The 17,143-nt window shown below is 45.8% G+C and overlaps 1 protein-coding gene across 19 annotated transcripts in view; it reads left to right on the forward strand.

Annotated features, from left to right (window-relative positions):
• The window catches only part of MBNL1 (muscleblind like splicing regulator 1), a 204,352-nt gene that overhangs the window by 19,301 nt on the left and 167,908 nt on the right, over nt 1-17,143 (forward strand). For 4 of the 19 annotated variants that reach the window (XM_041733858.1, XM_041733866.1, XM_041733873.1 and 1 more), the window contains exon 1: nt 7,507-7,526. The exons of 2 other annotated variants lie outside the window; for them this stretch is intronic. The gene's annotated coding sequence lies outside the window, so the exon portion shown is untranslated. Of the gene's footprint in view, nt 1-6,567; nt 6,737-7,503; nt 7,527-7,759; nt 7,997-17,143 lie in introns of those variants that run through there. 13 more of the 19 variants (XM_041733878.1, XM_041733875.1, XM_041733877.1 and 10 more) reach the window with 9 other exon arrangements.

Raw genomic sequence — 17,143 nt, forward strand, 5'->3', positions numbered from 1 at the left:
TACACACCCTCCCCCCGCCCTCGTCCCATTAACCTGCTTTCTCTTATGCCACAGCGCTTCCCTCCATCTGAAATCACTTCCTAGGTTCACCTGTTTCTTTATATTTATTCTTTCCTTGTGTAGTGCCTGGATCCCCCTAGCAGCCTGTAGATTCCTTGAGGGAAGTGACTGGGCTGTGCTCATTCCTCAAACCAGAGCACCCAGAGCAACACTTGGCCCAGTGGGTGCTCAACAAACATTCGTGAGATACAGGATAGAGGGATTACGTGAAAAGGATTTTCTGATAGAAGGAAGGAAGAATGGAAAAAGTGGTAGAAAGAAAAGAAGAAATAAAAAAAAAAAGCCAGAAAGAACAAATAGAGGAATAAAGAACAATACCGAAAATCTAGTGTGGCCTTCTTTACATTAAACTTGGGGAACTTTTATTGTCTATATTAGAGCTTCTTGTTACCCCCAGGGTTTTTCAGAAAAACAATGGACATAAATGGCCTGAGAGAGTCAGAAGACACTGATGCCAGTTCTCCTCTGTCACGATGCCAATTTACTTATACAATGTTCTCTGGTCTAACAAAGGAACAGGGCCAGATGGTCTCTAACGCTCCATTCCCAGCTAAAATTCTGTGGTTCTAAACTTTTAATTCTGAAATGTACGTTTTATATTGCCCTATTGCCAGGTGCCAAAAAAGTTATATTGAAGATTCAGATTCCACTGTTAGGTAAAATAACTTAATTGAGATATGTTCAAATCAAATTAATATTTGTAACTCAGTTTTAGTCTCTATAAATATTTTTAGACAAATCTGTTGACTTTTATATATATTTTCACACTTATGTGATTTGTGCATTAAATGGCATATATGTATATGATAAATACGTGTTGTATTACAGAGCATACTATACATTTACATAATATATAATAGAATATAAGTTATTTATATTTAAGTACTGACTATGATTTTAAAAACTTACAAGGTGTGTGAAATATGTAAGGTCCTTGAAGGTAAACTAAAATCATGTGACTCTATCAGGATATTTATTCAGATATCTATAACAAGTTTGAATCCAGGCTCCCTCCTCCCCTCTGAAATGTAATAGGGACCCATTTAATGTATCTGCTTAAAGTGGATTTTCCATACAAAAACATTTCCCACTCTTCCCTGCCTTCCAGAAGCTTCTTCTCGCAACCATATGTATTTAAATGTGGACTAGAAAGCGAAAGAACTGCATCTGGGTCTCAGTTTTGGCAGTATCTTGCAATGGATTATTTTTGTGCCAGTATAATAAAAACAGCATTGCTGTTTTCAAAGTCATATTTCGACTTTCAAAAAGCATACCTTCTTGAGATATTTGCATTGAAGTTTTTGTTTGTTTGTCTTGCCAGGAAAGCCAGCTTACATTTGGGAAGCAGTGACATCTTACTGAGCTATGAATGTGGCTTGTAGGCCAAGGAAGCTACAATTGATACACACACATACACACACACAGGTGCCTTAAAGACTCCCAGCTGAGTGAAAAAGATGAATGCTACCATTTCCTTTATCTGTATTATTGGTAAACCAGGCAATTGATATTATCTCTAAAAACCATCTTCCTTAACTGCACTTCTAGTGGGATTCATTGGTATAATTAAGGCTTGAGTGGTCTGAAATATTTCAGGAACCTGCAGTGAACATTCTTTCCTTTATCTGAAAATGTAGTTTTATTTCATCCAAAATTGTTTTCTATAATTTCCCTCTCCACCCACAAATGACCTTCTTTTTATACTTATGGATCTACTCACTCAGGAGCCAGTGAACTATACGTACACTTCACAGAAGCAAAAGAAACCGTATTGCTCATGCTGTCCCCGGCTCCGAGGGGATATTGGTGGTGTTCTAAATGGGAAACTATTTACTTTTTATTACTAACGATTTTTAAGTAATTTACACCATTTAAAGTGGGGTTAGAATGCCACTGGTAGCTGAAATCTGGCAACATGATTTAATATTTTTAACACATGATCTGGTATTTGTCACGGTGCTTCAATTTCTCACTGTCATTACTCATGTTACAGTATTATCAATAATGGCAAGTTAAGCTAAATCAGTGGCAAGCTAGTTTTATACCACGATTTCTTTTATTTTTGACCCCTAGATTGACCATTATTTTATAGGAGTCTTCTCAACCATCCCTTTTCCTTCTAGCTAATGTAAAATAACATTTTTTCCCTCTTCTTTGTCATTTACGAGGATGTTTATTTTACTGTTTCTAACATTCAAGGGTCTGTCTTGTATTTCTTTGTATTCTGTTCGGTAGAGCAGAAAATCTGTCTCAGTTTCAATTTCTCTTTTGTTTCCAGAACTTCCCCCCTCCTCCAATGGTGCTGAAGTGGAAAAATAATTTCCCCTCTTGCACCATACACAGGTTCAAAATCCTGCTTTACACCATGATGCTCCAAACGGCAATTTTTCTAACCCACAAGAAAAAAAAACAAAACAAAAACAAAAACAAAACAAAACAAAACACCACCCAAGTTCCAACTTGGAAGTCTACAAGGGCCTGAGAACAATTGGAAATAAATTCCTACAACGGGGATTAGCTCGTAGCGGTTCATTGGACATTCTGAGAGGTGCCTGGAAGCCAGCTAGGGCACCAACCTGCCAGCAGACACATAGGTGGCCCAGCTCAGAAGTCAGGGTCCGTTGTCATGGAGAATGAAAGGCAAATTGAAGACATTAAAAGGCAAGTAGCAAACAATCCAGTAGGCTAAGCCAGGGATTTGGGAGCCTCCCAGGGTTCCTCCCTTCCTCATTCCCTGCATGAGTCATTTTTCCAGTCTGTCCACACCCATTCACCCTTCTTCTAGGGGCCGCCACCCCACACTCCCATTCACCCTCAAGCTGCTGCCTCAGGATCTTTCTGAAATACAAGTCCAAACTCTCCCTATTCCCTCGCTGTGTAAACTCTTGCAGTGGAGCATGGTTTTCAGAGCAAAGCTGAGGCTCCTCTGATGAAAGCAAACCTCCTTCGAGCTCATCTCCTGCCACTCCCCTACACTAACTTTCCCTCACTTCTAACAGGAAAACTGGGGGGTGGGGGGGACGTGGTATTTGCCATGTTCTTTTCTTCACTTGACCGGACTCGGCTCCCTTTCCATCTCATTATTTGCTCTACACCTTTTCAGGCACCTGTGGGGTAGCTGGGTGATGGGCACTGAGGAGGGCACTTGATGGGATGAGCACTGGTTGTTAGACTATATGTTGGCAAATGGAACCTCAATTAAAAAAACAAACAAGGGATCCCTGGGTGGCGCAGCGGTTTGGCTCCTGCCTTTGGCCCAGGGCGCGATCCTGGAGACCTAGGATCGAATCCCACATCAGGCTCCTGGTGCGTGGAGCCTGCTTCTCCCTCTGCCTATGTCTCTGCCTCTCTCTCTGACTATCATAAATAAATAAAAATTAAAAAAAAACTATAAAAAAATAAAAAATAAAAAACAAACAAAACAAAACAAAACAAAACAAAACAAAACAAAACCTCCTCCAAGGAAGCCTTCCCTAACCCTCCTCAGGCCGCCCTCTGGCTGGCCTACAACCATTTTAGCATTTATCCCTCAGGCAGAATTAATTGGTTTGTTTCTTCCCTAGTAGCAGAAGTAGTTGTCTTTGAGGGTAGGGATCATGTTTATCCATCCTTGTATTTCTGACGTGGCAGGCATTTGATGTAGTTGTTGAAATGAATGCTGAAGGCGAAAAAAGGAATTCCCCATAGCTGCTGATTGGCAGATAGGGAGTGCCCATTCCTGTCCTCTGAGAAGGTGTCCGTGTCCTTTTAATTTGCTTCAACCGTGTGGCCACTTGGGTACCTTTTAATGATTAACACTGAGAAGTAGGACCATTTAATTAACGCATTTGTTGTGGAAGGGAGCAACCGCACAATAGGAACTGTTTTGCGGATCTAGCCAAGGGTGAGAGCTCAAGTGTGTTGTTAAAGCCTCTGGACGTATTTCTGAACTTTAGCACCTTCCCTGATGTTTTCCCTTTTCCTCCTAGAGCCGGCCCCACCCTCCTTAACACAACTCAACAGTCGTAGGGCGCGAACGCGAACGCGGCACCCTATCTACCACTGCACTCCGAGGTGTGCCCAAATCATGGAGCCAGTGTTTTCAATTAGAACCGTCCTTGCACAAGTTATCAGAAGTCTCTTAGGTTCAAAGGAAATTCTGCCCCCAAATCTCCAAAACATGATCACATCACGTTAGTCCAGAATTCTTTCCATTCAAAGTGAAGCCAAGTTGCATGTTCTAACACCCAGTGAATTACGATTTGGGGCCGCGGTTCCTTCTGCTCCAACAAAAATAGGACTTATTTGCCTTGGACTATTCCTGTATTTCAAAAAAAAAAAAGGCATTTTTTTCTTTTTTCTTTTCTTTCTTTTCTTTCTTTTTTCTTTTCTTTTCTTTTCTCTTCTTTCTCCTTCTCCTTCTCTTCTTCTTCTTCTTTTTTTTTTTTAGAAGAGTCCCTACTTTCCGTAGACCGTGACATGCGGAGTTGGGGAAGCAGGGGGATTTTTACAATATTACTGGCAAGCCAGACTGGAAGGCGGGATGGGAGTCTTCATGCCTGTGTGGCAATCCGTCTTGCTAAGGAACCGCAGGACTTGCGGGCACCCTGTGAACTTGACCCGAGAGGCACCCCGGGGGGCGGGGGTCCTGCGGGCCAGCCGGGCTCAAAAGCCCTGCGGCGCATCTCCAGGCGGCAGCCCCATCAGAGGCTCGGCGTTTTATTTGCAGATCTGACTCTCACCTTCAACCTAACCTTGCCCCATGCACCGGCCTCATGAAAAAAAAAAAAAAAAAAAGGAACCCCCCCCCCCTCCAAAAAAAAAAGGACCAAAAAAGACCTAGCTAGCTAGGTGTGCGCCCGGCTGGCGGGAAGGTGCCCAAGGCGGCAGGGGTGCGCGCCGTCTGCGCTAGGGCCCTGCCGTCCGCCCTTGGGCCCCACGGTCCACGCTAGAGCCCCCCCCGTCCGCACTAGGGCCCCGTCGTCCGCGTTAGAGCCCCTCGGTCTGCGCTAGAGCCCCCCGTTCCGCCCTAGAGCCCCTTCGTCCACCCTAGGGTCTCTCGGTCTGCGCTAGAGCCCCCTGGTACGCGCTAGAGCCCCTCGGTCTGCGCTAGAGCCCCCCCATCTGTGCTAGGGCCCTGCCATCCGCCCTAGAGCCCCTCGGTTCTCGCTAGAGCCCCCCCATCTGTGCTAGGGCCTCTCAGTCTGCGCTAGAGCCCCCCTGTCTGCCCTAGAGCCCCTCGGTCTACGCTAGAGCCCCCCCCGTCCGCCCTAGAGCCCCTCGGTCTGAGCTAGGGCCCCCCAGTCCGCGCCAGGGCCCCGCCGTCCACCCTAGAGCCCCGCCGTCCGCTCTAGGGACCCCCAGGTCTGCGCTAGAGCCCCCTGGTCCTCCCTAGAGCCCCTCGGTCCGCCCTGGAGCCCCCCGGTCCGCGCCAGGGCCCCCCTGTCCGTGCTAGGGTCCCCCGGTCCGTCCTAGAGCCCCTCGGTCCGCCCTAGGCCCCCGGTCCGCCCTGGAGCTCCCCGGTCCGCGCCAGAGCCCCGCCGTCCACGCTAGGGCTTCCCCGTCCGCGCTAGAGCCCCCCCGTCTGTGCTAGAGCCCCTCGGTCTACGCTAGAGCCCCTCGTCCTGCCCTAGACCCCCCTGGTCCGCCCTAGGGTCTCTCCGTCTGCGCTAGAGACCCCCCATCTGTGCTAGGGCCCTGCCGTCCGCCCTAGAGCCCCTTGGCCCGCCCTAGCCCCCCCCCCCCAGTCCGCGCCAGGGCCCTGCCGTCCGTGCTAGGGCCCCCCGGTCCGTCCTAGAGCCCCCCGGTCCGTCCTAGAGCCCCGCGGTCCGTCCTAGAGCCCCCTGGTCCGTCCTAGAGCCCCGCGGTCCGCCCTGGAGCCCCCCGGTCCGCCCTAGAGCCCCCCCTGTCCGTGCTAGGGCCCCCCGGTCCGCCCTGGAGCCCCCTCCCCGGTCCGTCCTAGAGCCCCGCGGTCCGTCCTAGAGCCCCCTGGTCCGTCCTAGAGCCCCGCGGTCCGCCCTGGAGCCCCCCCTGTCCGTGCTAGGGCCCCCCGGTCCGCCCTGGAGCCCCCTCCCCGGTCCGTCCTAGAGCCCCGCGGTCCGTCCTAGAGCCCCCCGGTCCGCCCTAGGCCCCCGGTCCGCCCTGGAGCCCCCCGTCCGCGCCAGGGCCCCGCCGTCCCCGTGCAGAACGTGCAGACGGACGATACCACCGGGGGGCCGCGGGGATGCGCCTGTGCAGCCCGCCTCGCCCGCTCGGCGCAGCGACCACCCCCGCGGCCCGTGCTCGGGGGAGGGGGCGGCCGGGGGCCGGGGGCCGGGAGGGCGGCGGCTGCTGGAGGAGCGGCGGGCTTTTTTCTCTTTTCTCTTTTTTTTCCTTTCCGCCGCCGCCGCCGCCGCCGCGTGCGTCCGGGAGCCGGCGGTCCGCCCCGGGCTTCCTGGTGGGGCTGGGCCGGCGGGGCGGGGGAGGGGCCGCGCAGCAGCGGCGGCGGAAGCCGGGCCCGGCGATAAGAGCTGCTCGGCGACATGCACCAGTCTCTCCACTGCAGCTGAATGAGTCGGGGCGCGCACCATGCTCCCGTGACCTGGGGGCCGGCAAGTTCAATTTTAAGCCGCGGGCCTCTCGGAATCAGGACTCCCACAATGCCTTGGGCACCCGCTCGGCAGTCGGGCTGCCTCTGAAAAAAAAAAAAATGTGAGAGGTAAGTTTGCCGTTTTGCACAGTTTCCTCGGCGCTGCCGCGCGGCTCGGCATTGTTTGGAGTCTTTCGGGGGCCGGAGGAGGAGGTGGGGGGAGGGGGGGCTCGGAGTCCCCCTCCCCCTCCCCGGGGCGGGGGCAGCTGGCGGCGGCGGCGGCGGCGGCGGCGGCGGCGGCGGGTCCCTAACTCTGGGTCCCTAACTCGGGGCGGGCGGGGGCAGCTGCAGCCGGGCCCGGGGCCGCCCTTCCCGGGCTCTGCGGCCGCTGTCAGCGCGCAGCCAGCTTCCAGTTTGGCAGCAGAGGCAGAAAGAAAAGAAAGAAAAGGAAGAAAGAAAGAGAGATGGGCGGTGGGGGGTGGGGGGGGACGGGGGCGGGGGGGTCATTGTGGGGGGGATGGAAGAAACAGGTGCGTGGAAGTGTACTCACAACTTAATGACCTTCGCCAGGGGAGGATGCGAGTCCCTGAGCCGCGAGCCCCGGTGTGCCCCGGCAGACCCCGCATCCCGGTCCCCGGGGGCTGCCATCGGGCCCGGTTCTCATCTGGGCCAAATATGTGCACGCAAAGGTTAATTCTCTGCCTGCTCCCCATAAATTACGCATGACATGTTTAGCTGGGCTGCCTTATATGGAGAGGGCTGTATTTCAGTCCAGTTTGCCTTTTGCCAAGTTTACAGGGCGGAAGACGCCCTGCAGGAGAGGGCTCCTCTCTCTCTCTCTCTTTTTTTTTCTTTTCTTTCTTTTTTTTTTTTTTTTCCCCATCGTTTGCTAGTGCGTCACTCAAAAACTGTAGGAAAAGTAAGTATAGACGCTCTCGGGGTGGAGCCGCAGCCGCTGGATCGAATCGCTTTCACCGGATGGTTCAAAAGAACCACAAGTAGTTAGGGCTCGGGTTCTGCTGTTTTAGACAAAAGCGGGACAAATATGTAGCCCCCCACCCCCCCACCCCCGCACTTTTTTTTTTTTTTTTAAAACGGAGCCGGAATCTGTTATTGGTAGTAATGTGTCATGTGAGAATACTTTGATGCCGGAGCCTGTAACACGAGCAGGTAGACGGCGGAGCTCACGCTTGCCCCTCGCGCGGCGCTTCCCAGCCACAGGGGGGTTGCAAGCGCAGAAGTGCTCTTAGGTGCCCCCCTCCCCGCCTCCACCCTGCGCACCCACCCCCGCGCAGGGGGGCACCTACGGCTGCTGCTGGGATTTGGCGGTGTGTTTCCGTGGAGTGTGCTTCCCTAGGATTAAGACGGAGTTAAGAAGCTGCCAGAAAGGTTACTGCACCCTCCCTCCACCCTGCACCCTGCACCCCGCACCCCCCACCCCTGGCTTTCCTCGGTGTGCCCGCGGGCACAGGCCCTCCTAAGCAAAGGGGTGGTAAAGTGGGCCGCCCTCCACTCGGAGGAGTTTCTTAAACAAATTCATGCACCGAGACAGAGAAGTCCTGCTAATTAATGCCTTTGGATCTGCAGGCCCTGTGCGAGGCGCTTTGAAATCCAACACCAGCGCGCACACGGTGTTCCTCCCTCCTGGGGCTGAACGGGGATTCAGGGCGTAACGCGTCTCTAACCGCGCGAGGGACCCACTCCCTGGGACCTGTGTGGGTCCCCCAGAGCGGTTAGGTGTTTCCTCCCTGCCTTGCTGTCGAGATGAGCTAGTATCACCCAGGCAGGTGAAAATGAAAGTTCAGCGACTGCGTGAGATTGCATCTTAGGAACGTTTAACTTCCAACGTCCTGGGTGTAGACCGAGAGCCAGGGGGCTCTGAATCAAGTTATTTTTGCAGCCCGAGAAGCCACGTTGTTGTCGCTTGTATCTTTGCTTTCTTTAAAGTTGGTGACAACGACAGCTAGCTCCAAACTGTTTTGTTTTTGGGAAAACCCCTGCAGGGTTCTGATTTTCCTTTGCATGGGGGTGGGAGGGTGAATTCTTTTTTTTTTTTTTTTTTTGATTACTGTGTTGGTAGGCCATCTTTCAAAATGTACACATGGTTCTTAGTTTTATTTGTTTAATGGGGTGGGGGGAGTCTCCTCAGTGAGGACTACAAAAGTTGCCTTTTGTGTTTTAGGGAACAGGTTGGGTCAGCAGCAGAAAACCTGTTCATCCATCCGTCTATAATTACAGTGTCACTTAAGACATAATAATCAGGCTTTATTAGTACTGAGAGACTCAGGGAAGCTCACATGTGCCTGGTTTAATTTTTCTTCCCGTGTAACTAAGAACGAATTTGTGTGTCGATGGACATCGAGTGTGGTACTGTGTGCAGCCCTGCCGGTGGAGAATCAATCCAGAGTGTTTTATGGTTTAAAATATTATTGCTTGTGTTTACATTTCCACATTTGAGGCAAACTTAGACTCCAAGTTGAATTCATTAAATTTTGTTTCCAACATTCTGTTCTTCCTCTGGGCACAGAATTCCTATGAAATGAAACATGGAGTCCTGTTCCAGATCAAGAAACAAATATCCCAAAGTTTCTCCTGGGGAGGGGGGGGGAGAGTAAAATCATATTTCTCATTGAATAAGGGTATGTTACTTTATTGTATGCAATATCCTATTTTCATCATAGGGAACAAAAAAAAACTGCCCTTGCATTTATCACCGTCGGGGGTCTTTAGGCCTGTGTTTGACAGATCTATTTATGGAGGCTGGGAGAGAATAGTTGTGCTGTACCTTCTGCTTTTCTGCTTGATGATAAAGGATGCTCAGGTTAGAGAATATCCCAGATCTTGCTTAGAAGAAGCTGAAGAGACTATCTGGTTGATGAGATTTCCTATAGCCTTTAAGGAAAAGTCATTAGGGTGAGCAGTAGGTAGGAGGGTCAGAGGGGTGGAGGATAGGAAGTGAAATGTATTCACTTAAATGTTTGGCTTGGTAGGAAATCCTAGCAGCAGCCCTGATTATAGAGGATGTTACATAGGAAGATTTTGAAGTGGTGGCCTTCTAGGCTAAGAAGCTTCCTTGGAAATCTAGAATGTGCCATCCAGGGCTGTGGCTACTAGCCACACGGGGCTGCTGAGCATTTGAAAGGTGGCTAGTTGGGATTGAGATGGGCTCTAAGTGTAAAAGACATTCTGGATTTGGAAAACTTGGTATGAAGGGAAGCATGTAAAAAATATCAGATTAATAGCTTTTCTGTGGATGATATGTCGCAGTGATAATGTTTTGGATATATTGGTTTCAGTAGAATATACTGTTGGATTAATTTCCCCACGCTTATTTTTACTCTGTACAAATATGACTCCTAGAACACCTAAAATAACAAACGTGGCTTGTGTTACATTTCCATTGGATAGTGCTGTTCTAGAATAAAGCAGGGAAGCAGCATTCTGAGAGAAAGCCAGAAAGAGTTTGCTGGTTAAAATATAATAAAATCGACTTTTATTTTTACAAGCTAAAGACGTTTATTGTACGTAGGCATACCTTGTCTTTCTTATCCATTGTAACCAAAATTTGAGAAAACACACTACCTAACATCTATTTTTATTTCCTCAAAACTACTATTTAGTTTAGAGATTTAATGGTGAGGTAGTTGAAGGCTTGTAATTAGGGGATGAGTCTTAACACCTCTCAAAGGCCAGAATAGAGTATGATTGCTACTTAGGAACATTTTAGAGACACTATAGTTATCATTGTCCTGAAGTTACCAAACATAAACGAGTCACTAAAACTTATTTTAAAATGGAGTTCTCAGTAAATAGCAATTATCCTCAAATGCTTAATATGTATTTTCCTTTCCTATGACTTTCCTTCCTTAGAAAACAAAAAACAAGTAAATCCGAACAAGCTCCCGACCCCACGTTAATCGAAGATTAATAAATTTACACGGACCAGATTTGCACTCGCAGGGTATAAGGCCTTGTTTTGAATGTCACAGAAGGTAAAAATAGGATTCTGTGGTAATAGGGGCTTTGAAAGATTTCTATACACGGAGATATTGTCTTTATAATTTGAACACATTCTTGAGAAAGCATCTGACTAGCAAACAAAGCACAATGGCATAGGTCCTGGAAACATTCCCCTCAGATATTTTCATAACTGAAGTACATTTTGCCTTACACAGTGAGTGTGAAGCTGGAAAAAAAAAAAAAAAGGCAGTTCTTTTCTACCCTTATAAAGCATGCTTACTTTTATTCCCTTGGAGGTTGCCAGAGATATAGGACAGGGTGGATATAGTGAGTTCTTTATTTTGGAGGGGGGGGCAGATTGTATAGAGAACCTCGCAAGAGTTGCCTCCTGCCCTGCCGCCTGAGCCTGTCTCCCACTCTGAGGCATAACTGCCATTAGTGTCAACGCATGTGTGGAGTGTGAGGGGAGCACTGATCCCCATTAACTTTGTGTATCATTTCTGATGAGTCATGGAGCATATTCACTAATGGTTGGAGGATTATTGATTGCAAAGCAGAGAATTCAAGAAGAACTATTGACATATGGCATTAAGTGTCTCTAGACATAGTTTATATTTTTAGAGGAGATAGGGGTATTGATTTTTATTTAGTGTTTTTCATATTATGAAAACATATATTTATGTAAACACTACAGCTATATCCTTGAGAAAACACTTAGCAAATACATGGTTGAAGGTTTTTTCTTTTTTTTTTTTTTTACATATTACTATTAGTTTTTAATGACTCTATAAGTGCATCCCTTACAGATAATTATTCACATTTTTCGAGAGGCATCTTCACATACGTGTCTGACATCCATAAAAATGAGGAATCTTTAAGGCATTTATGTTACAGTATTAGACGTATATCTTTGGCACTTCCCCCCTGTTTTTGAGATCCTACTCAGGTTTCTGTGATTATCCAGTGTTAAAACAGTTCAGGATGTATTAATCTCAGGATGAAATGTAGCCATACTGGATAGGGTGAAGAATTCCCTTTGCACTGAGATCAACTCTTGTAAAAAGGTGAAGATGTTTCTGAAATAACTGTTATGCTTCCAGTAGTGGATATGCTCCAGAGGAAAAACTGTCATCTCTTTGGACATTGTTTTCAGAAATTGAGAGTTATATTTTTTTATATACCCAAAGAGGTGAATAAGACTTGATAAGATAATACTCTCATGAAATGGGGACACGATTTTTATGTGAGTGTTTGTTGTGAAGGCCGCATGCTCCCAAGACAATGCTAATTTATTCAAATAATCTGGATGTTGAATAACATCGAATTGTTAAAAAGAATTGTGCTAAGTGTCATGTAATCTAGAGGCTAATGTCTGTGCAAATAGCAGCTCCATTCCAGTTCCTCTTAAGCTGATACTTCTACTCGCAAAGGATTTTTAAAAGAAACTTGTGTTTAACACTGGGTTTTCTTTACATTTTTCATTTTTAAAACTGTTTGGGAGCTATTAACTTAAGAATGAACTCATTAAAAAAAAAAAAAAAAAAAGAATGAACTTGTTTTAAAGAGCTAACAAGATCCGGAGATCATGGGAACAAGTTTAATCGTATGAAATAAACATCATATTGCTGATCTGAGATATTTTATTTTGTAATGTTGATTTATAAGTGAATACATATTGGAGCAAAAATAGCAAGCGAGGCTGAGTGAGATCTACCAAAAGTAATCAATAGATACCTTATCCTCAAAGAAACAGCACTCTGAGAGAGGAAGTAAGAGCTTTAAAATAACTGTAAAGTAGAAAGTGATGTCTCATAAACAGTGGCTTGGTAACATGGCTTGAAAGTTCAGATGAGGAAAGATAAGTCTTTTTCTTTTTTTTTTTTAAGGAAAGATAAGTCTTAACGTAGCTCCGGCCAGTACTGTAATAAAGAGGACAGTCAATGCATAAATAATGGGAAACGAGCTATTCTTTATTTTTCAACCATGCAAAAATAGTATTTTGTTAAGCCAGCATTAATTCGATCTCTTCAGTGATATTTCCTTATTTTTCATACATTTATATTTAACATCCAGACACAGGAGTTTTGTATGCGTTCTATTTCAATATATAAATTTCCAAATGTGCTGTACTAGACTATCCATAGCTTTTTCATTAATTTTCCTGTTGAATACCATAAAATACCACCTTTTGAAGTCACCAGGTAGTTACAGATGTGTTAGAAGACGGGAGTGGGTAATGAGGTTGAACGGCAGATGGGGAGAATTTGCCAAAGGCTGGATTGAAAGTAAGCTGACAATTACAATGAGGTCGTTCGCTAAAAGTCTAGATATTAAAGTTAAGAAGTGGACATAATGCTAAAATACATTTAAAAAGCAGCGATTTCACTTTGGGAAAAGAAATGTATCCTATATAATGAACAGCGATGAGAGAAATAGGTATTAGCCAGAAGACTTTTAATGAGAAACAGCCAGAGTAGCCCATTTAACATGACAATGAATACAAGGAAAGTGGAGAAATAAAGACAGAAGGTATAGACACCGGTGGAAGTGTCCCAGTTGTGAATACAGTTTTGTGGGGTTTCAAAAATAATAAATTCTTTAAGTACCTCGTTGGTGGAAGACGTAACGTCGTCTATACCTTCTGTGTTTAAGTGTCTAGCCTACTGACATCTGTCTATAGTGACTGCGACTGAGTAAATGCTTCCAGAAAATGCCAAAAAAGTATGGTAACAATAATATATGCAGTGGGAGTGTGAGGAAATATAAACAGTGAGACTTTACAGTTTAATAGTCAAAACACATCATAAGCATGTTAAATAGCAGGGATGCCAAAATAAGGCATTGCACAGTTCGTATTCATATTTAGAACATCATTAAAGACGTTCTCGGAACCTGATTTAGTATTAGAATTTACAGACCACTCAGGGCTCATTGTATCCACAATTTGTAATCATATAGGGAACAGTCTTAATGCATAAATAATGGGAAACAAGCCATTGTTGCTACAAATCTCGCAGTGGGTTTACCAGCACTGTTGGGGATCATAGTGATGACACATTCACATTTTATTTGTGTCTGTCTTGTCTGATTGCAAGAAAAGAGTTACCTTCAAGATGACCTTATACCACTCCATGTGGACGGATAGCTCTTATCCTAGCAGAAAGATAGTCCGGCTCAGGGTGGTGGTAGTCAAGTTGGGTGACAGATAGAAAGAAAGGAAGGCAGAGGGCCAGCTGTGGGAGAGTGTGTGTGTTTTTTGGCTGGGGGGCGGGGGGGAGTTGGTGGGAAAAGCTCTGAGTCATTGGCTGGACTTGCAATTCAGTATTCCCAAGCCAAAGGCCCCATCATTGATGTTTTTATTTACTAAGTTTTGATTTCAAAGAAGCCTCATTATGAAAAGATGCATCCCTTCCTCTAGGTTTGTTTGGAAAGCCCAGCGTTTGTTGCAGTGCAAGTAGAACAACAAAAACAGACCTCATGGGGTGGGGGTGGGGATGGGTAGTTTTTGAAAAGTGGAAGGCTTTGCAAATGGGAGAGGTGATAACAATTTTATTATTGCCATGTTACACTTACTGTGTGTGTAATATATTTATTGCACTTTTGTCTGTGTCTTGAAAGGAAAGACTTTGTTGGGAAGTTAGCACAGACAAGCCTCACAGGGTGTAGACGTGCTTTCATCTTACCAGATCCGACTGGGCATGTGGCCTGGGGACAGCCATTTACTCTTTCCAATCCCTGAGTTCTCTGTGAAATAGTAAACATATACATACATACTTAGTAGTAATGGAAGTTCAAGGAGGCGCCTGGGTGGCACAGTTGGTTAAGCATCTGACTCGTGGTTTCCGGCTCAGGTCATGATCTCAGGATCTTGGGATCGAGCCCCGTGTGGGGCTCTGCCCTCCACGTGGAGTCTGCTTGAGATTCTTTCCTCCTCTCCCTCTGCTCCTCTTGCTCTTATTCTCTCTAACTCAAATAAATAAATCTTAAAAAAATAATAAAAGTTCTACTTGCTATATATTCCTTTATAAAATATCTCACCTAATCTTTTTTTTTTTTTTTTTTTACAGCTGTAAAATAGGCCTCATGACCTTTATCCTCAAGATTAAGTAGCATGACTAAAAAACTCTCCTTGTCATTTGCAGAATTATGAGGCTCGTTGTGGGCCTTTATTCAAATGTCCATGTTTTTCACCATTTTTTTTTTGGTATGACTTTAGTGATATATAAGGAACAGTAAGGAGGATAAGAACTATGATGATTACTAACATTTTTTTAAAGATTTTATTTATTTATTCATGAGAGATAGAGAGAGAGAGAGAGAGGCAGAGACACAGGCAGAGGGAGAAGCAGGCTCCCTGCAGGGAGCCCGACATTGGACTCGATCCCAGGACTCCAGGATCAGGCCCTGGGCTGAAGGCGGCGCTAAACCGCTGAGCCACCCAGGCTGCCTAATTACTAACACTTTAGACTGCTTTCTGTAGGCCAGGGTAAGGTTTATGACTTAATTCATGGGTTCCTCAGAAGAACCCTGTGTGGTGCATACTGTTAATTGCTCAGCTTCACAGATGGGGAAACTGAGGCACCAACCAGTCAACTGTCTAAAATTACGTAAGTAATAAGTGGCACAACAAGGAGTTGAACCAGGGTAGTCCAGTTCTAGAGCCCATGCTTATACGCAAAAGAATAAAAGATTAAAAAAGAAAATACTTGCATCAGGTGCATATGGGAGATGGAGACCATAAATACGTGTCATTTTCTAGCAGAGTCACGCTTTGACAGCATTTAGAAAGTAAGAGGATAGAGGGGAAAGGCATAGGGGGAGGTGGGCAGCAGGTAGGGTAGGAAGAAGGGAGGAGCCAGGTGGGAGAGGAGATGGGGGGCACTTTGGGGCGCATCGAGGAGCAGATGGTATATGCTAGCACATCCTAGGATATGCAGTGGGCAACAGGAGGCGTTTGGTTAGGCTCGCAACCCTACAGGCACGGATTTTGGTGACAATTTACAGAGGGAGGATAGGGCACGTAAAGAGCTATTGTAGGAGAGAGATGAGGGATTGAATGAGGGAAAAGGGAATGCAAAGGAGGACGTACATGGGGGGAAAAGTGCCAGGGCAGGGTCCATAGGATGTAGCAGGTGACTAGATGTGGGCGGACAGGAAAGGCAATGGGAGCTCTTAAAAACGATTCTTAGCATGTAGTAGGATTTTTTTTTTTTAACTTTTCATCAAAAAGTTCTTCTGTAAGCATTTTCATCTTTCTTGTTAATTCTGTTCCCTACATTGCTACTCGTGTGCTCTCTCAGGATAAAGAACTATATTTTAAACTATCAGTCAGAGAAAATACACACTGTGTCTCATCAGGAGCTACTAGAGCTCAACCAAGTGGGAGGCGCATGCTGAATTCTTGAAACATTTCCTTTCTGTGCGCCGCTCTTTTAAATCAAGCACAGGGTCCGATGAACCGCAGCAGGTCGCCAAATTCTTCATCTCAAATTGGCAGTTGTAAAGTAAGCCTAATTTCTTCTCTAGGGGTCTTTCATTACCGGCTAGGGGATGTTTCAGCGTGGGCCAGGCCGTTCTCATCCCCTATTAAAGGAACACCGGTGTCACCTATCTTGTGCGATAAACCAGGTGGCACCCAGATACACGATAAAACGAGTTTGCAGTGTGTTCTTTGTGACTGACATTTAGGCTTCTCAGACCTTGCTATTTTAGGGAAGGTATCAGTATAACTGTGATACCCTTTTTTTCCTGGAAATAAGACTCCTTAACAATCAGACACTCTCGTAAACAGAATGATGTATGCGCGGGGCTAGATACGCAGTTCTACTGAGTTCCAGTTTCCTGGGGTTGTGAGGATAGTTCTCCTTCGAAGAGAATAGAAAGCTTGGCAGGGATACCCCTGGGCCTTTTTGCTGAAGGTCCTCACGTGCTTTTTTACAAGTAAACGGCTTAACACGGTTTAAGCAGAAAATGTCACAGCAGTGGCAGATTGTGTTGTGTTTAACATGCATTAAAAAAAAAAAAAATTCCCAGGAAATCAAGACAGTTTTGGAGACAATGACTCTATTTATAAATATTTACCACTTATTGTGTATTTCGATGGTCTGTGTCCATGAAAAATAATAAAAATTGTCCCGTCTCTGTCTTTACAGCGTGTTTATAGAGAGCTCGAGAAAATAATGTTAACAGGGCTTTATTTCACCTTTCGTTTACATTAGTATTATAGTATTATGTCAGAGTCACACTTAGTGCATGTCTTTTTTCCATTTTTAGGTTTTTTTTTAAAATTGTATTTATCAGATTTTTGCCCTGTGCTATAAAGATATGGTGAAAATCTCTTCTGTTGTGTCGTGAAGGTGATGTTCAGAAGATGTTCATTTCTTAAGTAACTAAGATTAAACAGTGTTAAAATTAGAAATCCTTCTTTGCTCTCTCTATTCATTGGGCTTAATTTTAACCACACAAATTGACTCCAAATTGTTTCGAGCCGTATTATTTGAATTTGCTCAGACATTTCAGGGAAAGCTGCGTTGTCAACTTAGTGGCATTCGGGTAAGGTATTTGGTTTTAAGTACC

This window comes from Vulpes lagopus, chromosome 19 (genome assembly GCF_018345385.1).
Source record: "Vulpes lagopus strain Blue_001 chromosome 19, ASM1834538v1, whole genome shotgun sequence".
NCBI classification, from domain to species: Eukaryota; Metazoa; Chordata; class Mammalia; order Carnivora; family Canidae; genus Vulpes; species Vulpes lagopus.